General features: G+C 42.4%; 1 pseudogene; it reads right to left on the bottom strand.

The window, feature by feature from the left end:
* Positions 1-179: 179 nt before the first annotated feature.
* On the bottom strand, positions 180-19373 carry LOC140726407 (sialic acid-binding Ig-like lectin 14; annotated as a pseudogene).
* Positions 19374-24338: the final 4965 nt, after the last annotated feature.

The following is a 24338-nucleotide window of genomic DNA, read 5'->3' as shown; positions in this document are numbered from 1 at the left end:
TAAGGAGATTTGAAGGAATCTATTGAGGGGGGAGAACAGTGGATCACTGTTGGGAAGAAGGACCTTGGTTCCCATCAGCTGAGGGGTGGGGGGCCATGGCCAGTATTCATCGGTCTACTTAGAGACGATTTGTGTCACCCTCGCTGCTGTGGACTGATTACCACATTCCCCACATGAAATCAGTGAGCGGACTTCAAGACATCTGAGTCCTGGGGGTGGGGGGTTTTGGGGATAAATTAGGACTGTCCCAGAGGGCTGCTAGGTCCCTCCACCAGGTTACCTTCTCATGTTGGAGTCACAGACAGAGGCAGAATAACTGGGTCTGTGAGGAGGACAGAGAACATGTGGGGGTGTGGAGTGGGTGTAATGTACAAACACGTGAGTGGGCCCAGACTCTGCAGCTCCGATATCATTTGGGACAAATCTCTTCACTGTGCACAGGTTGCTGATGGTTACAACGCAGGTACGCTGGGCATGTGAAGGTAAATACTGCATTGGCACTAATTGTATGGGGATCCAAGTTCAAGGGCAGAGATATCTTGCCAAAATCATACGTGCTCCTCAAACATTGACCTGTTTCTCCTTGCACAGAAGGTGCCTGGACGGTTGGAATATCGCAGCCAGCTCTGGGCTCCGTGTGAAGGGGAGTCTACTCACGGGGTGGTGGGGGCTGAGACACTGACTGTGTTCAGTGATAGTACTGATTTGTTGAATATGAATGGAATCAGCAGGCATGGGGTTTGGGAAGGGAAGTGACGATCAGGTCAGTTATCAGTCGTATTCATTGAACAGTGGACAGAGGCTGTCTTGTCCTGATATTATGGGTTATGTAGCCTTCTGCGACTATAATCCACCCACTTCAAATTTCAACCTGTTGCGTGCCTTGTCACAAAATTGCAGCTCACCAGTTTTTTTTTTGTTTGTTTTCACACCACATGCTGTAAACTCTAGAGACCGTTGCACATGAAAATCCCAGGAGATCAGCGGGGTCTGAGATACTCAAACCACCCTGTCTGGCACCAACAATTATTCCACAGTCAGTCACTTAGATCACATTTCTTCACCACTCTGTTGTTTGGTATGAACCTCTTGACCATGTCTGGATGCTTTTAAGCATGAAGTTGCTGTCAGATGACTGGATCTCCCTAATAAAGTAATCACTGAGTGCATGTTCCACAGAGGATTTGTCTAATGTTACATTTATTAAGAGTGGGATTAAAGGTCTATCAGTTTTACATCTCTGAACTGTTTGCTTCTATTGGATTTCCTTCCTCTCCTTGACAATGCAGCTCCCTGTGTTCGTGTTTCTAATGTCAACATGTCACACTGTCTGAGCACACTCCCACCTGGGACAACTTCTGTTGAAATGTGCTCAGTGGAGCAGAACACATGCTTCAGTCCAACGACTATGCATTTTCTCTCTCAGCCACAGCCGGTCCAATTTATGTGGTGCTTTGGGCACAGTGTGATGCCCTTAATGCCAAAGTCATAGTAAATTTTTTATCAATGGACTGGAAGGCAGGGTGTCTTTGATGATGAATGCTGGTTTCTTTTGGCAGCACTCCATGTAAACGTGCCCATTGGTGTGTGATTGAGTGATGTTGCCGCTTGCTGAGAGTTTGCAATTGCTTATTGATGGACAGAACCACACTTGTGTGACCAGAATTATGTACCAGGCATATGGGTGTTGTCTGAAGTTGTCCAGGGGCACCTTGGCTTGGGACAGGGATGGCACCCGAGTGTTCCCCAAAACTGTCAGGTGACAAGTGGCATTTGTCCAAAATGTTGCCAGGAAATGACCACCTACAACCTGCTACCCCTTACCTTAGTGGTGGCCCCACATTCAACGCCCCTCAGGATGTTCAAGGTGAGGTCATCATCACTTACCGTACCCTGAACATTCTGGGGGGTGTTCACCAGACACTCATCTCGACCATCCACATATGGTGGGGTTGGTCTGGGACTGTTACCCTGTGTTGAGTCTCTCACTTCCTGATACCCAAAGCCACTGTCAACCAGACACAGGAGTGCAATTGAATACTCTCTGCAAGACTACATGAGAGAAGCTACAACGTTCAAGTCTCTCTCCACTGGTGCTGGAATCTGATCAGTAATAAAGGTGATAATGGGAATCATTGGGGGAAGGGGAAAGGCAAACAGAAACAGCGTTAGATGGGGAGGAGGGGGCGGAGAGTCGGAGTGAAATGGGTGGGTGGATGGGTGATGGAAGGCTGTGGGGGTGGGGTAGGACAAAATAGAAGGACGGGAGGGGGATGGAAGGTGATGGAGTTAACTGCAAATTGAATATGCATTGGGATTGTAGATGAGCCCAGGAGATAATGAGGTGGTTTTCCTTGTTTCCTCTGAACTTTGATTTGACCTTCCCCTCCCCTATCCAGCTCACTCAGCCCATCATTCAACCCCTCTCTCACCATCCCTCCCAATACACCCACATCACTCAACTTCGATACTGATCTCTCCCCTTCACTGTGAGTCCCAAAGCATTAACACTTCCTTCCACAATCCCTCCCCCACCCCCACACATAGATGCTGCTGGATGCATTGAGATCCCCGAACAGAGTTACTGTATTCCACATTCAGACACGAACGGATAACTGGAGATAACGTTCTGCCATACAAGTGCCTGGCAACAACCCGCTGCAACCGGAGAGATCAACCTCCCGTTGAGATTTAATGACAATCCTGACACTTTGAGTCCCCACCATCAACATCCTGGGGATCCCCAGTGTCCAGAAACTCAAGGGGACCAGCCATATAAACCTTCAGATACAGGAGCAGGTCAGAGACTGGGTACCTGCACAGAGTAACATCCTCAAACTCCTAATGAAATACAGTCAGTGGTGTGTCTTCTTCGTGATTGATTCAATGTGTTGGATCCAGAACAGATCCTCTGAGATGCTGATGCCCAGAAACTTGAAGCCTTTCCACCGCTGACCCCAGGATGAGGACTGGAGTGTGTTCTCCCGACTTCCCCTTCCTGAAGTTCACAGTCAGTTCCTTGGACTTGCTGAGGCTGAGTGTAAGATTGTTGTTGTGAGACCATGTGGAGGGTCTCACTGTGAACTGGGAGACATACGACCACCTCTCAGAGCAGAAAGATACTTTTCACCACCACACTCTCCTCACTTCCCCACCCACCCTTTCCCCCTCCTGCTCTACTTGTTCCTTCCTCTCCTTCCCCACTCCAACAACACACCACTCCTCACACAAACAGACCCTTCACTCTCTCTTCACACCCTCTCTCCCTACTTGGAACCCCTTCATCCCCCACCACTCAGACCCCTATTCTCTGACCACTGATATCCCTACCTCCACATCCCTCTCCCAATCTATTCCAACACTCAATACTCACTGTGACACCTCTTCCCTCCTCTGACATCCCCTCCCCACTTGGAACCAGAGCCTCCTTCATAACTTTGAGGATCTATGAAGGTGAACCCCACGATCCCTCTCTCTCTCCACACTGACAAGAATCATGCCATTAACCCTGTAATATACCTTCAGGTTCAACCTTCTCAAACACATCACTTCACACTTCTCTGCGTTGAACTCCTTCATGTTTCTACAAACTTACTAACCCACCCTTCCACTTTCTAATCCAAACCAAATATAAAAATCACCTAGAGCAGGGTCTCAGAACAGATCCCTGTGGAACACCACTGGTTACTGACCTCCAGGCAGAATACACTCAATCTACAACCACCTTCCGTGAGCAAGCCAATTCCGAATTCAGGCAGCCAAATTTCCCTGGATCTCATGTCTCCTGACTCATGTACCTCACTATAAAGGATCAATAAGGAGGAAGCAGTGCACTATTAAATGGTCAGGGAAGAAGGAGCACTTTAATATGAAGGGTTCAGTGAAGAGGGAGCACTTCTGTATGAAGGGATCAGATGAGGGAGCACCTCACTATGAAATAGTCAGTAATGAGGGAGCACATCACAATGAAAAAGTGAGTGATGAGGGAGCACCTCACTATGAAAGGGCCAGTCACGAGGGAGCACATCACAATGAAAGAGTGAGTGATGAGGGAGCACCTCACAATGAAAGGGTGAGTGATGAGGAAGCACCTGAAAATAAAAGGGCTCGTGATCTGGATCTACTAACCATGCACAATAAATGAGATTGATACTTAAACAGCACAATTACTGAGGGTTAGACTGAGAACAAAGAGAAGGGGAATCTGTGAGTGTAAATCTGTGTCTGATAACACATTTCTGCATCTCAGAGGCACATCTGTGTACTTGCACGTGATGTATCTGTGTGTGTATAAACACACATCACACAAAGAAATGTGATGTATGTTTATACACACACATCAGTACAATTGCAGAAGCACACACAGATACATCACGTGAAAGCACACACTCAATTTACAGATGTGCCTCTGTGTGTGAGTGGTGCTGGTGAATACCTGCTCCTCCCATGTGCAATGATACATCTGTGTTTAGAGACGAGTGCTGGGCAATGTCCATCACCTTCCACACTGAGAGTGATGACCCTCTCCGCTGTCCCACGTTCATTCTCCGCCACACACTGATAGACTCCAGCCTGCTGGGGTGTCACCTGAGGAAACTCCAGCCACAGTTCATTGCTGGAACTTGTTGTGTTCAGTGTGACACCGAGATGTCTCCACGTTAGATTAGACACTGGGAAACTCTGGACGGAGCAGAGGATCGATGTAGGAGTCCCTTCCTTCATGTTCGACTAACATGAAGGAATCATGAAGGGTGTTCAAGGAATACCAAAAAATTGTTTACATGTTGGGAGAAGTGATTGAGAAATTTTGTGGGGTGTCTAAAGACAAACAGATGTTTAACAGTGCAACAGTTTCGATGCAATAAAAGATCATAGCAACACACACAAAATGCTGGAGGAACTCAGAAGGCCAGACAGCATCATTGGGTAAAATGTACTGTCGACATTTCGGGCTGGTACCCTTCAGCAAAACTCGCCGAAACGTCAACTGTACATTTTTTTTCCCGTGGATAATGCATGCCCTGCTGAGTTCCTCCAGAATTTTGTGTGTTTTGCTTGGAATTCCAGCATCTGCAGATTTCCTCTTGTTTAGGATAAAAGATCATAAATCAGTTTTAAATAGTGAGTGGGGCCTGTTGGGACAAGTCTACGGAGCAAGAGAGTTGAAGATAGTTCTTTGTGGTCTTGGAGGTATGAGGAGCATTTGATTGCTCTGGGCTTATATTTTATAAGAATGAGGGAATTTCATTGAAACGATCGAACGTTGTAAGCCTATGTCGAGAGGATGTGAGGATAATGTTTCAAATAGTGCGTCGTCGAGGACCAGAGGGAACAGCCTCCGAATTGAGGGATGTCCACGTAGAAAGCAGATGAGGAAGCATTTCTTTAGCCAGAGGGTGGTGAGTCTGTGAAATTCATTGCCACAATGGCTGTCCAGGCCACGTCACTGGGTATATTTAAAACCAGACGGATATCCCAGCCTATCCAGGGATAACTCCTATTTTCCCTTCCACTTTGAACTGTTGCTTTTTGAGAGATTAGTTGCTGGCGCCCCGTTGGGTTCAGAGTTGTGTAGCTGTCGAATTTCAGACTGAATAGTGACTGTCATGTCAAACTGCATCTCCGAGATGTTGGTTGCAGTCGAATACAGAGGATGCGGGCTCTGAAGGTACATCTCGCGAAGTGGGTCACCCTTTCAAATTAATGGCTCTGAAAAATGCTGTACAATGTACTGTACCAACTTCAGTCGGTAGGAATGACGCTGAGAATATCATGGTTGAGATGCGGGGCGGCTGGTGGGTCTTGAACGCATTGTTGCATCTGAGAAATCGAACGGGAATACCATTTTCAATATGTTTGGCCTATTTTGTAACCAGCAGGCTGCTAACTCCATCACAAAGACATAAACTGATGTGGCTGGGCCTTCCCCCGCTGCATCATCATTCAGTTCCTCCTGTCGCCCCCACACCCACTTCTTTTCCCCGTAACTGTGGCGCTGGAGGTCGGTGATGGGCGCAGCACGGACGAGGGTGAGGGGTGGGTTTAGGTAGGAAGACAAAGAGAAACAAGAAAAATCTCGAGGCTTCTTCCCCTGCGAAGGGGCGGGCAGTTCCTGTTAAACCCGACCTGGAGGGGCCCAAGGCCCCTGAGTTCCAGTAAAGGCCGGGAAAGGGGAAGTGGTGCCGGAGGCTGCGGACACATCCGAAATGGAAGTCAGCGTACCTAGATAGATAGATAGATAGATAGATAGATAGATAGATAGATAGATAGATAGATAGATAGATAGATAGATAGATAGATAGATACTTTATTCATCCCCATGGGGAAATTCAACTTTTTTTCCAATGTCCCATACACTTGTTGTAGCAAAACTAATTACATACAATACTTAACTCAGTAAAAAATATGATATGCATCTAAATCACTATCTCAAAAAGCATTAATAATAGCTTTTAAAAAGTTCTTAAGTCCTGGCGGTTGAATTGTAAAGCCTAATGGCATTGGGGAGTATTGACCTCTTCATCCTGTCTGAGGAGCATTGCATCGATAGTAACCTGTCGCTGAAACTGCTTCTCTGTCTCTGGATGGTGCTATGTAGAGGATGTTCAGAGTTTTCCATAATTGACCGTAGCCTACTCAGCGCCCTTCGCTCAGCTACCGATGTTAAACTCTCCAGTACTTTGCCCACGACAGAGCCCGCCTTCCTTACCAGCTTATTAAGACGTGAGGCGTCCCTCTTCTTAATGCTTCCTCCCCAACACGCCACCACAAAGAAGAGGGCGCTCTCCACAACTGACCTATAGAACATCTTCAGCATCTCACTACAGACATTGAATGTGCGGGCGGGGCGGAGATATGACCTGTACAAAAGGGATGGGTTGCACCTGAACCCAAGGGGGAGCCAATATTCTCGCGGGGAGGTTTGTTATCGCTGTTGAGGAGAGTTTAATCTAATTTGGCAGGGGGATGGGAGCCAGAGTGAAGGGACTCAGGATAGGATGGATGGTCAAAAAAAACAAAGGTAACACGCAGTCTGACTGCCAAGAAGGACAGGCAGATGATAGGACAAAATTGCAGCCAGCAGGGTGGGTATTAGTGCATTAGGGAAGCAGAATCAAAAATGGTAACAGAACAGTATTCAAGGTGTTATATCGCAATGCACTGAGTATCATAAATGAGGTGGATGATCTTATTGCACCTTTACAGATTGTCAGGTATGAAGGTGTGGCCATCAGTGAATTGTGGCTGAAGGATACTTGCAGTTAGGTGCCGGATGTCCAATGTTACACACTGTATCAGTGGGATAGGTAGGTAGGCCGAGGGGATGGTGTAGCTCTGCTGGTAAAGAACAGCATCAAATCATTATAAATGTGACATAGGATCAGAAGATGTTGAATCCTTGTGAGTTGAGTAAAGAAACTGCAAAGGTAAAAGGATCCTAATGGCAGTGATATTCAGGCCTCATAACAGTAGTTGAGATATGGACAACAGCATTCCAATGGGAAATGGAGAAGTTGTGTCCAAAGGCAATGTTATGATAGTCATGGGGCATTTTAACATGCAGGTAGATCGGGAAAATCAGATTTATAATGATTTGTAATGGTTTGTGGAGAATTTGTTGAATACCTATAAGATGGCTTTTTAGAACAGTTTGTCCTTGAGCCTACTAGGAAATCAGCCATACTGGATTGGGTGTTATGTAAACAAACCGGGGCAATTAGGGAGCTGAAGGTAAAGGAACCCGTAAAATGGAGTGATCGCAGTATGATTGAGTTCAACCTGAAGTTTTATAGGGTGAAAGTAAAGTCTGACTTAGCAGTATTTCAGTGGAGTAAAGGAAATTACAGTGGTAGGAGAGAGGAGCTGGCCAAAGTAAATTGGAAGGAGATGCTGGCACACATGACAGCAGAGCAGCAATGGCTTGAGTTTCTGGGAAAATGAGGAAGGTGCAGGATAGGTGTATTCCAAAAACAAAGAAATACTCAGAAGGCAAAATGGTACAATTGTGGCTGGCAAGGGAAGTCAAAGCTAATATAAAAGCTAAAGCGAGGGCATACAACAAAGCAAATATTTTCGGGAAGATAGAAGATTAGGATGTTTTCAAAAACCTACAGAAAGGAACTAAAAAATCATTGGGAGGGAAGGCTGGAAATAAGTAAGCAATCTAGCAAACAATATCAAGGTGGATAGAAAAAGCATTTTCAAGGATATAAAAAGTAAAAGAGAGATGAGAATGGATATGAGGCCAGAGAAATAATAACAGGGGACAAGGAGTTGGCAGATGAACTAAATGAGTATTTTGCGTCAGTCTTCACTGTGGAAGACATGAGCACTGTGACAGGTCTTGACGGGTGTGAGGGAAGAGAAATGAGTATTGTTACTATTACAAGGGAGAAGGTGCACAAAAAGCTGAATGACCTAAGGGTACATACAGAACCTGGATCAGATGCACTGCACTCTAGGGGTCTGAAAGAGGTAGCAGTAGAGATCGTGGAAGCATTAGTAATGATCTTTCAAGTATCATTGGGCACTGGCATGGTTCCAGAAAACTGAAAATTTGCAAATGTCACTCCACTCATTCAGAAAGGAGGGAGGTGGCAGCAGAAAGGAAGTTGTAGAGCAGTTAGCCTAACCTCAGTGGTTGGGAAGATGTTGGTGTCAATTGTTAATGATGAGGTTATGGCATATTTGCTGACACAAGACAACATAAGACAAAGTCAGCATGGTTTTCTTCAGGGAAAATTGTGCATGATGAACCTGTTGGAATTCTTCGAGGAGATGATAAGTAGGATAGATAAAGGGGAAGCAGTGGATGTTGTACATTTGAATTTTCAGAAGGAATTTGACAAGGTGCCACACATGAGGCTGTTTACCAAGTTGAGAGCCCAAGTTACTAACATGGTTAGAACATTGGCTGATTGGTAGGAGGCAGCGAGTGGGAATAAGAGGATCCTTTTCTGGTTGACTGGCAGTGACTAGTGGTGTTCTGCAGGGGTCAGTGTTGGGACTGCTTTTTATGCTGTATATCAATGATTTAGATAATGGAAAAGATGGCTTTGTTGCCAAATTTGCAAATGACACAAATATTGTTGGAGGTGCAGGTAGTGTTTGTGAAACAGGAAGGCTGCAGAAGGAGCTGGACAGATTGGAAGAATGGGCAAGAAAGTGGCAAATGAAATACAATGTTGGAAAATGCATTGACATGCACTTTGGTAGAAGAAACAAATCTGCTGACTATTTTCTTAACGGGGAAAAATTCCAAAAACTTGAGATGCAAAGGGACTTCAGAGTCTTTGTACAGAACACCCTAAAGTTAACTTCCATTTTGACTCGGCAAGGCAGGCAAATGCAACATTAGCTTTCACTTCTAGAGGTCTAGAATACAAGAGCAGTGCTGTGATGCCAAGTCTTCTGGTGAGGCCTCACCTTGAGCATTGTGAACAGTTTTGGGCTCCTTATCTAAGAAAAGATATGGTGGCTTTGGAGAGGCATCAGATGAGGTTAACAAGGATGATTCTGGGGATGAAAGGGTTATCATGTGAGGTTTGTTTGATGGCTCTGTACCTGTGCTTGCCGCAATTTAGAAGGATGCAAGAGGATGTTCCTGAAACCTTTTGGATTTTGAAAGGTCTAGACAGAGTAGATGTGAAAAGGATGTTTCCCATGTGGGGGAGTCTAGAGCAAGAGTGAACAGTCTCAGGATAGAGGGGTGTCCAGTTAAAACCGAGAAGTGAATAATTTTTTTAGCTAGAAGGTGATGAATTTGTTACCACAAGCAGCTATTGAGATCAAGTCGGTGGGTATATTTAAGGCAGAGATTGATAAGTTCTTGATTGGCCATTGGCATCAAAGTTCATAGGGAGGAGGCCGGGGAGTGGTGCTAAGGAGGGGCAAAGAAGGATCAGCCATAACTGAATGGTGGAGCAGATTCAAAGAGCTAAATAGTTTCATTCTGCCTCTATGTCTTATAGTCATATGGTCTTGTCATGGATATTCAGGGCAACATTTATCACTAAGTATATAATTTAGTAATCATACTGAAATTTGCAGACTATTTCTGTGTACTCTGCGGAGTATTGCTGTACCTGTATGATAACTGATCCCCATAGTTACACTGCACAATTAGTGTGAGGGTCTGCTCAGATGAAACAGATGGGTATCTGACTCTGCAGGTGAGATTTTGCCCGTGGTGTTTGAGCGCTGGGGTCATGGTCAGGACAGAAGTATATGTCAGATTGTTGTGCCACCGAGTTACACTGCTTGAGACTGATGGTGGTACATCCGTGGGGGTGACCCAGGTTAAGGTGGGTGAAGTTCCATCTCACGTGGTGTTGAAGATGCAGGTTATGTTCACAGACTTTCCTTCAACAAGTTCTGCAGCGAATATTGTGGGTTTATCTGTGAAATCTAACACAGAGAAATGAATCCTTTTAGTTCAATATCATGAGTTCAATCAGTTCAGGTAGAAATCACAGTCCCAGAACAGAAAAAATGTTTAAGGGATGATCCTGGAACAGTAAGAGTTTAATGGTCAGAGAACATTGAACAGTGTGGGGTTCATTACTGTTCTGAAAGCTGTTGAGAGGGGAAATGGGAAATCCTCCACTGAGAGCCACAATATCACACAGTCACTGATACATCCAGTGGGGTATGTCCTTCCCCAAACAGTGAGACATGGGCCAAGTGGACTTGGTCATGGGGGAGATGATTTCAGAAAGTTCGAAGTAAATTTACCAGTAAAGTACAGATACAGTATTTATTTCCTTGCAGTCATTTACAGGAAAAAAGAACTAAATTGAATAGAATTTACAAAAATCTACTTAAACAAAGACTGACAGCAACTGATATACAAAAAAGATAAAATGCTAATTCAAAAAATACAGTATTGAGAATGTCAGGGCATGACCTGGATGGTGGATAAAAACACAAAGGACGGTGGAATGGAAGGAAGTGCGGATGGTCGGGATGAAGATGGAGAAGGAGTGGAGGGTCATTAGGAAGCTGAACACTGCCACTTGCAGAGAGACCTAATTTGGCAAGAAACTACACATATATTTGAGATCCTCTTGTGTCTATGTCAGTTTTACTTCAATATGATTGGGAACATAGATTGACTTTCATGACATAGTAACTCTTTTTCCATCTTTTTATTATCATTATTAATAACAACAAAATAAAATTGATACATAGATAATGAGATTACACACACACATATTTCAACTAACTATAAAAGATTACAAGAGCAATGATTACAGTATAAATGAGTATTCCCACATCGTAAATGATACAATATACAAATAGGCAAAGCAAACCTAAATGTATCATAATTAAAAATAAAAAAGAAAAAGAAAAAAAGAAAAAAATCATTATGCAAAAAACTAATCTAAAAATCTAATAACTAATAGAAGAGGACAAAAAACAAAAAAAAAGAGAAAAAGAAAAAATAAAAAAGAGAAAAAAAGGGCTGTTTATAATATCTCACAAAAATACAAAATCATCAGTGTCGTCAACTCCGATCCTCTTGACATATATGCAATCAAAACTGGAAAATCAAATAGGCCTGGAACAGGGTCCTATTACATTATATAAAAATATTGAATAAATGGTCTTTTCAAATTTAGTAGAAGTGTCAAATACACCACTTCTAATTTTTTCTAAATTTAAACATAACATAGTTTGAGAAAGCCAATGAAATACAGTAGGAGGATTAATTTCCTTCCAATTCAACAAAATAGATCTTCTAGCCATTAGTGTAAGAAATGCAATCATTCGACAAGCGGAAGAAAATAAATGAAGTGAGTCCATCATTGGTAAACCAGAAATTGCTGTAATAGGGCGGGGTTGTAAATCAATGTTCAATACCGTAGAGATAATATCAAAAATATCTTTCCAATATTTTTTCAAAAGTGGACATGACCAGAACATATGAGTTAGAGACGCTATTTCAGATTGACATCTATCACAAATAGGATTTATATAGGAATAAAAATGAGCCAATTTATCCTTGGACATATGAGCCCTGTGTACAACTGTATTAATGAATGTTTTAGCACATATAGATGATGTATTAACTAATTGAAGAATTTTATCCCAATTCTCAATAGGAATAATAATGTTGAGCTCTCTTTCCCAATCACTTTTTGTCTTATAAAGGGGCTCTGAATGTATCTTCATAATTATATTATAAAGTTTTGATATAAGCCCTTTCTGAAAGGGGTTTAATTCAAACAAATTCTCCAAAATGCCTGAAGACACAAAGTTTGGAAAAGTAGGAAGTACAGTATTTTAAAAAATCCTAATCTGTAAATATCTAAAAAAAAATGAAATCTAGGCAAATTATATTTATTAGATAACTGCTCAAAGGACATAAAACAATTATCCAAAAATAAGTCAGAAAATCATAGTAATCCTTTAGTCTTCCAAGCCAAATAAGCTTGGTCTATAATTAAGGGGTGGAAAAAACAATTGGATACAATAGGAATATTTAAAACAAACTGAGTCAACCCAAAAAATTTCCAAAATTGAAACCATATACGTAAAGTATGTTTAACTATCGGGTTGTCAATTCATTTCGGCAATTTAGAAAGAGCAAAAGGGAGAGAAGTCCCCAAAATAGAACCCAGTGCAAAACCTGGTACCGATTTAATTTCCAGGCTCACCCAATGAGGGCTAAAAGATCCATCCCAATCTTTCAACCAACATATCAAATATCTGATATTAACTGCCCAATAATAAAATCTAAAATTAGGCAATGCTAATCCACCTTCCTTCTTTGCCTTCTGTAAGTATATTTTACCTAACCTAGGATTTTTATTCTGCCAAATATATGAGGAAATTTTTGAATCAACATTAGTAAAAAAAAGCTTTTGGAATAAAAATTGGTACCGCTTGAAAAATATATAAGAACTTAGGTAAAATAACCATCTTAATAGTGTTAATTTGACCTATCAGAGATAGAGATAATGGTGACCATTTAGTCAACAAGCATTTAATCTGATCAATTAAGGGTACAAAATTAACCTTAAATAAGTCTTTGTGATTTTAATCCCTAAGTAAATAAAAGAATCATTAACTAATTTAAAAGGTAAGTTTCCATAAATTGGAACCTGTCTATTTAAAGGAAACAATTCACTCTTATTAAGATTTAACTTATACCCAGAAAAATCACTAAATTGAGCCAACAATGATAAAACTACAGGAATAGATTTCTCAGGATTGGAAATAAATAACAATAAATCATCTGCATACAAAGATAACTTATGAATATCTGTCCCACGATTAATACCAAGAATATCCTGTGATTCTCTGATAGCAATTGCCAAGGGTTCTAAAGCAATATCAGATAATAGTGGACTAAGAGGACAGCCTTGTCTAGTGCCCCAAAATAAACGAAAAAAGGGAGATCTTTGATTATTAGTAAACACCAAGGCTACTGGGGTATGATAAATCAGTTTAATCCAGGAAATGAATGTCGGACTAAAATTAAACTTCTCCAACACATTAAATAAGTATGGCCATTCAACTCTATCAAATGCTTTCTCCGCATCTAATGAAATAACACATTCTGATATATTATGTGAAGGAGTATACACAATATTCAATAACCTCCTAACATTAAAAAAAGAATAACGATTTTTAATAAAACCGGTTTGATCCTCCGAAATAATTTGGGGTAATACCTTCTCCAATCTGGATGCAAGTAACTTGGAAAAAATCTTGGAATCTACATTCAGTAAGGATATTGGTCTATAGGATGCACAATCAGTAGGGTCTTTATCTTTCTTCAATATTAAAGAAATAGAAGCTCTATAAAAAGATTGTGGCAAATTGCCCAATCTAATTGCTTCTTCAAAAACCTTATATAACCAAGGAGAGAGAGTAGCAGAAAAACATTTTAAAAATTCTGCTGTATACCCATCCGGACCAGGTGCTTTCCCTGAATTCATGGAAGAAGTAACCCCTTTGATTTCTGCATCAGTCATAGGAGTTTCCAATATTGAAAGATCATCTGGTGATAATCTTGGGAAATTCAATTTCCCAAGAAAATCACACATGGCACTGCAATCCTGAGGAAATTCAGAATGATACAGGGTCGTATAAAAATCTTGAAATGATTTATTTATCTCATCATGGTTAATTGTCAAATCCCCATTTTGCTGATGGATCTTAGTAATTTGACGTTTAACCAAAGCATTCTTCAATTGACTAGCTAATAGTTTACCTGATTTATCACTATGTATATAAAAATCAGATCTGGACTTCATCAGTTGATTTTCAATCGAAGATGTAAGTAATAAACTATATTCTGTTTGAAGTTCAACCCTTTGTTTGTAAAGCTCCTTACTTGGAGTGATCAAATATTTCTTGTCAATCGCTTTAATTTTATCAACCAATAAAAGAGTTTCCTTCTTTATGCGTTTTCTCAGACCAACAGAATAAGAAATAATCTGTCCACGTATATATGCTTTAAAAGTGTCCCAAAGTGTTCCGTAAGAAATATCTTCCGTGGAGTTGGTTGAGAAGAAGAAATCGACCTGTTCATTCATAAATTTAATAAAGTCCGGATCTTGCAATAAGGTAGAATCAAACCGCCATTGTCTAGCATTATGAACTGTGTCCATAAATTTAATAGAAAGTTTTAATGGAGCATGGTCAGAAATAGCTATACTATCATAATAACAACAATTTACCGAAGGAATCAAACAAGAGTCAATAGAAAAATAATCAATTCTCGAATAAGAATGATAAACATGTGAGAAAAAAGAAAACTCTTTGTCCTTAGGATGCCGAAATCTCCAAATATCAAAAATTCCATTATCAGTCAAAAAAGAGTTGATACAAGTGGCCGACTTATTGGGTACAGTCTGAGTAGATATAGATTTGTCCATCAAAGGATTTAAACAACAATTAAAATCACCACCCATTATTAACTTATATTCATTTAGATTAGGTAAAGAAGTAAATAAAGACTAAAAAAAATCAGGACAATCCACATTTGGAGCATAGACATTAACAATAGCAACCTTTTTATTAAAAAGTAAACCCGTAATTAACAAAAATCTACCATTCGGATCTGAAAAGATATCATGTTGGACAAATGTAATAGAGGAGTCAATAAAAACTGAAACTCCCTTTACTTTGGCATTCGAATTCGAATGATATTGTTGACCCCTCCAAAACCTAAAAAAGCGAAATTTGTCTTCCTTCCTCACATGAGTTTCTTGTACAAAAATGATATGAGCATTAAGTCTTTGGAATACTTTGAAAATCTTCTTTCGTTTAATCGGATGGTTTAAACCATTAGTATTCCAAGAAACAAAATTAATGGTCTGAGCCATAGTTCTAAAATCAACCCTTTGGTATAAAAAAAGGTTAACCAAATTACAAACTCATGCCCCCGGAAGAAGAACAAAAATAAAAAGCGGACCCGGAAGTAACGACATCGCGGACATATTTGTAGTTCAAAATCAGCCCAAATGAAAAAACTAAAAAAAACTGATAGAAAAAATATAGAATTAGAAAAAAGACCACCCCCCTCCCCTCAAGAAAGAGAAAAAAAACCAGAGCCAAAAAAAGGCCGGGAAAAAGCAAAAATGAAACTAACCCTACCCCCATATCAGCAGAAGACCACTCCAAATATAAAGGATATATATAAAAAAACCACCCAAACTTTAAAAATTATAATCACTATACTAGAACCAAACTTCTTAATATAATTGGTAGTAGAAAAAAAACGAAGAAAATATAATCACTAAAAACTTATAAATCGGGTTAAAACCCAAACAAACCAAAAAATATATTTAAACTGTGATAAGTGATGCATTGTAGGAAGAAGACAAGAGAAAAAAAATAGCGCCATCTTAAAAAAACACCAAAAATGTTTTATCAAAAAACCACCATCTTAGTAAAAAAGTATTCACCTTCGAAGGATTAAAAATACACCTTCGAAGGAACAGAAAATAGTCAGCGATACAGTATAATGGTTAAAGTGTGTAAAACAAAACGATTAATATGTCGAAAGAACACTTTAACTTGAGTATAAAGTGTAGAGTAAACCTACACCAACAACCAGAAACAAAATCTGGTTTGGAGGATCAAAAACCATCTTACATGATCGAAATCACTCATTCATTTGGCCTGAGAACCCGTAGCAGTAGGGAAGTTCTCATTCAGAAAACTTCTCGCTTCAAATGTAGAAAGAAAAACCCGGCGAGAAGCATTCGGTGGAGAGATTCTGAGCTTCGCAGGGTATAAGAGCGCTGGTTTAAAATTTTTCTCATAACATTCAGACATCAGCGGTTTAAAAAGAAGCCGTGCCCTCATTACCTCAGGACTAAAATCTTCTTCTAAGCGGAAATTGTGATCTTGAAATTTAATCATTCCTACACGTCGAGCCACACGAATAAGTTGCTCTTTAACATGTACATAATGGAACTGGACAATTACAACTGAAGGTTTAGCTGAGACACTCAATGATCGACGCATAATTCTAGGCGCGCGATCAAGTAACGGCGGACTGTCTGGAAAAACAGACGGGAACGCATCCTTTAAAAGTTGAGCAAAATACTCCCTGGGGTCGTCTTTTTTGATACCTTCTGGGAGACCAAGTATACGTAGGTTCTGTCTTCTGGACCGATTCTCAAAGTCGACACTCTTGGCTTTAAGTGTTTCCACCAGTTTAGTGGTCGAAATTAAATCCTGTTGCAATTTTTCAATTGTCAAATCTCGTTTCCGAGCTTCTTCTTGCAGAGACGCGATAAGAACTTGCTGCTGGTTAATTACTGAATCCGTCTTAACCATATAATCTTGAAAAGCCTTTATATCTTGTTTAAAAATTTGTTGTTGTTCATCAAATTTTTTATCCAAAACCTCCAATAGCAATTCATAAGTTAATTCAGTGCGTTGCGGATGAGCTTGCTTCTTTCCATTACCATTCGGGTTGCGCCCCGGTTCTCGTCCTTCAGATCTAAGAGCCATTTCTGAGTACATATCTTCAAAAATTCACAATAAACTCTTAACGATAAGTCCAAAAAAATAGCAAGAATCTTTTGGTGTAGGTAAAAATAAGTTGAATAAGGGTGATCAAAGGTTAAAAAAAGTAAAGGTTATGGAGCGAATCTAAAACAGTACTCACTCCATGAGCACCTCCCGCTGACCTCGACATAGTAACAGTCAATAAGCTGAAAGTACATAGGCTGCATCTGGAACTAAATGGAAGTTTTCTGAAAATCTGGAGTTGCAACGATGTGAATATGGACCCAGTACAAGTTTATATTATTTCCCACTGACTGAATGTCTGCTGTTGAGTGACTACACAGAACACCTACCAGAAACACGGAGCCACGTAGCAGGGAGATAGTTGTACCGATTCCTTTCGTCAAATACAAACCTTAAAAAGTATGGCCCTTCATCTTCCTGAGTAATGTTGTCTATAACCAGGGAACAGTCACTGACTTTCAAGTCACCCGACAGACAGGTTCGATATCAAAACTTCTGTGTCTCCTGACTGTGATTGCTGAAGTGAAAGGCTCTATGATGAGATTTCGAATTTTCTCTGTTATACCAGATACCAGTCCTTGACTTCTTATCCAGACGTGATGGATAACGGTACTGGCACTGAATCTGGGCACACAAACCTCTCTGTGCTGTTTACTTGTGATGGTGTGTCAGCTGTCCACTCCTTCGACACTGTGGCTGTAGAGAGAATGAACAATGTTTGGTAATGGACGGCTTGTGAACACACCGGACTTGATATTTCCTGCTGTAACACTCCTGCACTGTGGACATGGCGTGTACTAAGCGTGGGAGACACAAGGAAACGCACCAGGCCTCCTCATGGTTGGAGGGAACCTGTTAGTCAGAGTGGGGGGGGGTGGAAGGATGAGTGGTGCAGGTTCATTTTGTTTTGCCTCATTGGCTCAGGAACAAAAAAGCTGGTCTCTCACTGTCAGGAAGAATCAACGATAGAGGTGTCATCTAACACTGCAGGAAGAAATGGAGTGGCCAAAACTGGTCTGCTCTCCTCTGTTGGGAATCACTTCCTGTTTGCTCTTTAACGTGTCACTGTCTCTGCTCCTTCCATCCATCTACTTAATTGGATCCATCAGATCTTATGGATCTAGGAATCAGTGTGTTATCTGTATGTGAATCAATGTTATCTAAGTGATGCCTGTGGGACATCCCTGTGATTGAGTACCACAGCTGCTAGTGACAGACAGACTGGAACAGGGGTCCACACTGACTGTTCACACCCTAACAGTGCAGCATTCTCACAGACCGTCCCATTCAACAACGCAGCAATCCCACCTCAAAACCCTGCTGATACTGCAGCCCAGTCAATGTGTAACGTCACGGTATATCACACTGCAGCGATTTGAATCTGCTGGAACATAAGAAGCTGAGAAGAGCAGTGGACTTAGCACAATACGTTAACAGGTACATTCCTCCTGACCATCGCAAATCCCTACAGTAGGCGCTACCTCAAATGGCAACGTCCATCGTCAAACATCCCCAGCACTCGTACCGTGCCATGTTCTCACAGCTCCCATCAGGCTGGAGGGACAGAATCCTGGAGACCCACATCACCAGTTTCAGGAACAGCTACTTCGCTTCAACCATTTGGTTCTTGAACAAACATAAACACAACTCAGTATAGCAACACTATGCCAAATTTGCAATACAGTGGACATTTTTGTTCAAATTTTGTTCTTTCTTGTAAAATTGTGTATAATTAGTTTTTTCTCTGACTGTTATAATTGTCATGCTCTGTGTCTGTGATGCAGCCACAAGTAAGTTTTTCATTGCATCTGTGCTCACCTGGACTTGTGCATCTGACAACAAACTCCACTTTAACAACAAGTGCCTCTGACTGTGTCCCTCTCAAATACTTCACTATCTACAGTGAAGTGTTCCTTCTCCACCACCCATTTTCTTTTACAAAACTATTCACACAAAAATACATGATTTACAAACATAAGTATTTACAAGACAGTGAACAATTAAAATATTATTACTCTCTGTAAAACAGCTAAATCCCTGGGTGGCCCACTGCTCTCAGAAATTCCACACTGTACCCCTCAATTCCTAGACTCCTTCTCGAAGAACACCCAGGCCTGAACATGTTCGCCCGAGGAGGGAGGCAGTCAGCCCAGACAGAACCCTTTACCGGTCCAGTGGATGGCCTTCCCGGCCAGGCCAGGAGCAAGCCAACCAGAAGATCTTTTGAGCGACCCACAACCACTGCCCCGCTCCCCCTCCACCCCAAAATACTTGGTGCTCGTATATCTGAAGTGCAGCTGAAACCTGGGGAAGGGTCCCTTCAGATATTCAAATAGGGACTGCGACCTCTCACACTCCGTATAAATCTGGTACATTGACTCCTCTCAGCCACAGAGTGGACAGGTGGACTGGATGTTAGTGACCCAACCTACAAACCTGTTGCACTGTTGCTCACGTTGCGTGGGACCCTCTCCTGAGGGGAATCTTTGACTTGTGGTCCGATGAGCAGGAGTGAACACAGCTGGGACTCTCTGGATACGTGAGCCTCCTTGGGATGGGGACCAGAGCAGAATTCTCCTGCTGGTACTGGAGAACGCTGTCTGGGTGTGACTAAATCCCAGACTTGCAACAGCTCTTAATAAAACTGGAAATGCTCCTGCAGAGTGGAATGGCTGAGGTTTGCCACTGAAGCTGTGTGACCTCCTGCAGCCAGTGTCCCAGTGGAGATAATGTGTCACTGGTTCATGACATCTCCGAGGGTGCTCGGTGTACAGATGCAGGGAGGGTCCTGATGTGGGGAGCCGCTGGCTGTGTTCGTGAGCACATCAATGACTGACCACTCTCTGCAATCAGAAGACTCAGGACGGCAGCAGAGACTCAATGACTCCGATTGCCCCAGAAGTTCCCCAGCCTCCTCCGGGCCCTGGAGACAGAAACAGTGGCTGGACCACATTGACAAGATGGCGCCGGTTCATGGAGGAAACCAGCTGCTTTATTACCAGCACTCTCACCGGTATGAAATTCCCCAAAGCTGTTTCAACTGGGCAGAGACTTTTCTCCCCCAGTTCGCCAGCCAAGCCTCTTCATTGGAACGACAGGTAGCAGAGGCGCATGTGCTCCAGCAAAGGGTCTTAACCCCTCCACCTGCCACTGACCCACCAAGAGGCCAGCTCACTTTTCCCAGTTGACACAAAGGATGCAGCCGAGAAGATCTGCTGGCAGTTTCACATCTTTGCAAGTCAACAGGGTCAGTGACCATGAGGAGGAATAAACCTGTCCCTGCTCCCGACAAAGTTTAAAATGCAAGCTTTGGCAATCTGATAGCTGTAGCCACTGCTCAGTGCTCAAGTGACATGGTCAGAAATCTTCAAAAACAGTCTTTCCTGAAAAGAAACTTTTCTGGTCCACTGCCAAGAAGTCATTCCGCAGTCTCAAAGCCTTCTGGCAGTCTCCAGAACTGTTCGACTAGGATTTTGCCACAAAGTTTTCAACTTTACGAGGAAGAGCTCTTACAGTGCGACCACCACCCCCCAGTTGCAGCCTTCACTGTGTGACCCTCCCTCAGTAACACCCCTCCCACTATGTTACCCTCCTTCAGCACTTTTCGTTCAAGAGTTTCCACAACCCTCTGAGCTAATTCTGATATGTGGGATTGAGCGCCTGAACAATCTTGTGTAAGAACTGCCCAGCATCGGCGGTTTGACACATTTCAACTCAACCAACACTATTGAGTTGTCACTGACTATTCTTATCGAGCCAGTGATGTCTCTGTGAAGCTGTTCACCAATCAGCCGGGCTCTCAGCCCCACATCCCACAAGCTGATCTAATTCCAACTGGTCAAACTTGTTATATCTGTTTCCACTGCCCTGATGAGGCTGTTGCTGGGACCTAAGATACTGAGTTAAGGAGAGATGCTGAACAGTTAGCTTTCGAGTTACTGAAATAGAGCATAAAAACAGGCCTTCTGGCCCTACTTGTCCCTGCTGACCACCGCATCCTTCCTGCTACTCCCAGTTGTCTGTGTTTGGTCTGTAACCCCCCCCCCCCCAAGCCACTCCTCTTAATGCTACCATGCAAATACCCTTAAATGTCGCAATGCTGTCTGCCTGTTCCCCTGCCAGCTCATTCCCAGTACTCTCTACCTTCTGTGTAAAGATAATGCCTCTCATTCTCTTTTACATCTCCTCTCTCTTATATTGTATCACTGACTTCTAATTGTGGACCCTAACCCTGGGGGGAGGGGTGGGGGAAATTTATGACCATCTACCTTATCCACAGCCTTCATGCTATTATAAACCTATGAAGTAGAACTCTCATAAATCTCTTCTGCACCCTCTTCCGCCTGACAGTGTCTCTGACCCACACTGGCCTCCTGGTCCTGCAATGCCTCACCTTTATTATCCTTGTTTACAACTACAGCTGAGCTGCTCAATCGCGACTGATCCAGGGAACCAACACTGTACATAATACTCCAAGTCTTGCCTCAACAGTGACTTACAGAACTGAAACATAATGGCCCTGCTGTTAGATTCAGTGCCCTGACTGAAGACCTGTATGCCAAACACCATTCTTCACGATCCTCTATACTCATGCAGCCAGTTTCAGTGAACTGTGTACTTGTACTCCCAGGCTCTTGTGTTCCAAAAAACTCTCTGGTGCCCTGCCATTCACTGTAAATGTCCTACCCTGGTTTGAATGTCCAGAATGCATCACTTTACATTTGGCTAAATTGAAATCTGTTTGATTCCTCAGCCTATATCCCTAACTGATCAATACCCTTTTGCAATTCATTGTAACCTGCTTCACTATCAACACGACCTCCTAATTTAGTATAATCAGCAGACTTGGTAATCATCTATAAGAAGAAGCACTGTTGACATTTTGGGTCAAGACCCTTCGTCAGGTCTCGACCCAAAATGTCGACAGTGCTTCTCCTTATAGATGCTGCCTGGCCTGCTGTGATCCACCAGCATTTTGTGTGTGTTGCTTGATTTCCAGCATCTGCAGATTTCCTCGTGTTGAACTTGTTAATCATGCCATTTGCATTCAGATCCAAATCATTTACATATATACCGTAGATTCCGGATTTTAAGCCGCTACTTTTTTCCCACATTTTGAACAGCTTTGAACTCTGCGGCCTTTAATACGGAGCGGCTAATGCATGGTTTTTTTTCATGCCGCCAAAAACATTTTGCCTCGTAACAGTAGACCAATAAAATTGATGAGTAGTTCACAGAGGTCCAATGAAATTGTACGATAAATCAAGCGCACTTTCACAATTAAATTATTGTAAATCAGTCATTTGTACTCACCCTCATCAACTTGGAAAACACTCGAAGAAAAGCATTGTGCTGCCTTTATGGCAGTTATTTAGTTTATAATATTTTCGCTTAGTAATTCATTTGTTAGTTAAAGTTAGAACTGTTTTAACTATATTTGTTTTCTGTACTACATCCCGGGATGCTATGACGTCACACCCGGTTTCGCCGCGTCTTGTGGGAAAAATGCCAGTTTGCGATAAACGGGACGGCGGGGGGCGAGCGGCGGAGCGAAAACGCTGCTTTTAAGTTAAAGGCGATCAATAACTTTTCCTGGTAGGCTGCAGTATATATATTTTTTACCAGTCGTTAGGAGATATTGGAATGTTGTTCAGTAAAAAAGTATACGCAACGTATATTTAAAAGTAGCCGCGTTACAGGCACGGTTCGAAAAAAAGCATTTGCAATATGTATTTGTTTATGTTACCATATGGATTTAATTAAAAGTTAAAAAATCCTCACGTGTAATATCTTTCTGTGTAAATATCTCATATTACAACGTGGGACACCTGCGGCCGAAAATCCGGTGCGGCCTAAAATCCGGTGCGGCCTGTACAAGTAAAAAATTGATTTTCTTTCTAAAATTAGAGCCAGCGGCTTTTAATCAGGTGCGCTCTGTAGTCTGGAATCTACGGGTAATTAAGATAACAGAGGTCCCGACACTAACCCTGGGGTATTCCACGAGTCACAGATCACCAGTCGGAGAATCAACCTGCAAATATCACCCTCATTCTCCTACACTCCTATTCATTGGAGAGGGGTGCAATAGGAAACTGAGGGGCATCATTTTCACCCAGACAGTGGTCCGTATATGGAATAAGCTACCATGGAGAAAATCGTTTCCAGAGTTAATCAGACAGATGCTTCAGGGGCCGTTTCCAGAGTTAATCACTGACAGAAACTTCAGGGGCCATTTCCAGAGTTAATCACTGACAGTCACTTCAGGGGCCGTTTCCAGAGTTAATCACTGACAGACAGTTCAGGGGCCGTTTCCAGAGTTAATCACTGACAGACACTTCAGGGGCCGTTTCCAGAGTTAATCACTGACCGACACTTCAGGGGCCATTTCCAGAGTTAATCACTGACAGACACTTCAGGGGCCGTTTCCAGAGTTAATCACTGACAGACAGTTCAGGGGCCATTTCCAGAATTAATCTCTGACAGACACTTCAGGGGCCGTTTCCAGAGTTAATCACTGACAGACACTTCAGGGGCCGTTTCCAGAGTTAATCACAGACAGACACTTCAGGGGTCAGGGTCCTCTCCCCTCAGTAGCTGCACTGTTTGGATAAAAGTGTTGAAGAGGATACTCAAATCAGGAATCAAGATGAGGAAGTATCAGTAAATGGTGAGCCCATTCAATCTGACAGTGATGTTACTTTTGTTGAGCTGAGGGAGTGCTGCACTATGGGATCGGTCTCTGAGGCAGAACTGTCCCTCACTCTGTGACCACCTCTGGCTCCTAAACTCCTCCCTGTCTCTGTACACTCCCTCTGGACCCTCCATACATTTCTGTAACTCCCTCCAGTGCCTACACTCCTCCAAGTTTCTTCAATCCTCATCTGAATCATACACCTCACCCTGTCTAAGTAAACCCCGCTAGACCCTACACCCCTCCCCAGCTCTGTTCTGGTTCAAGAAGGGAGCTGACCTTCTCAGGAGCAGTAAGCAAAGGAGGATGAGAGGTGACCTGATAATGGAATACAAGATGAGCCACAACAGGGAGAAAACCAACTCCATGCCCAGCAGTACTTGGGTTGCAACCCAGGAGAGGTATATCTCCTCCACTAAAATTGTGGGGATATGACAGACAGACAGACACACAGTCATACTTTATTGATCCCGATGGAAATTGGGTTTTGTTACCTACATGTCTGCCTACATGGGTGAGAACCTGTATCTGAGTAGGTGTGAGTACTTGAACAGAGAAGGAGAGAGAGAGGAATGCAGACTGCAGTCAGATGTTCAATAAGATCACTACTGAGCTTTTACCAGAAAGATACTTTCCTTCAGTTTACTCA

Source organism: Hemitrygon akajei, chromosome 1 (genome assembly GCF_048418815.1).
Source record: "Hemitrygon akajei chromosome 1, sHemAka1.3, whole genome shotgun sequence".
Lineage (NCBI taxonomy): Eukaryota > Metazoa > Chordata > Chondrichthyes > Myliobatiformes > Dasyatidae > Hemitrygon > Hemitrygon akajei.
The sequence above is the reverse complement of the archived record's forward strand: the minus strand, read 5'-3'. Positions and strand labels throughout refer to the sequence as shown.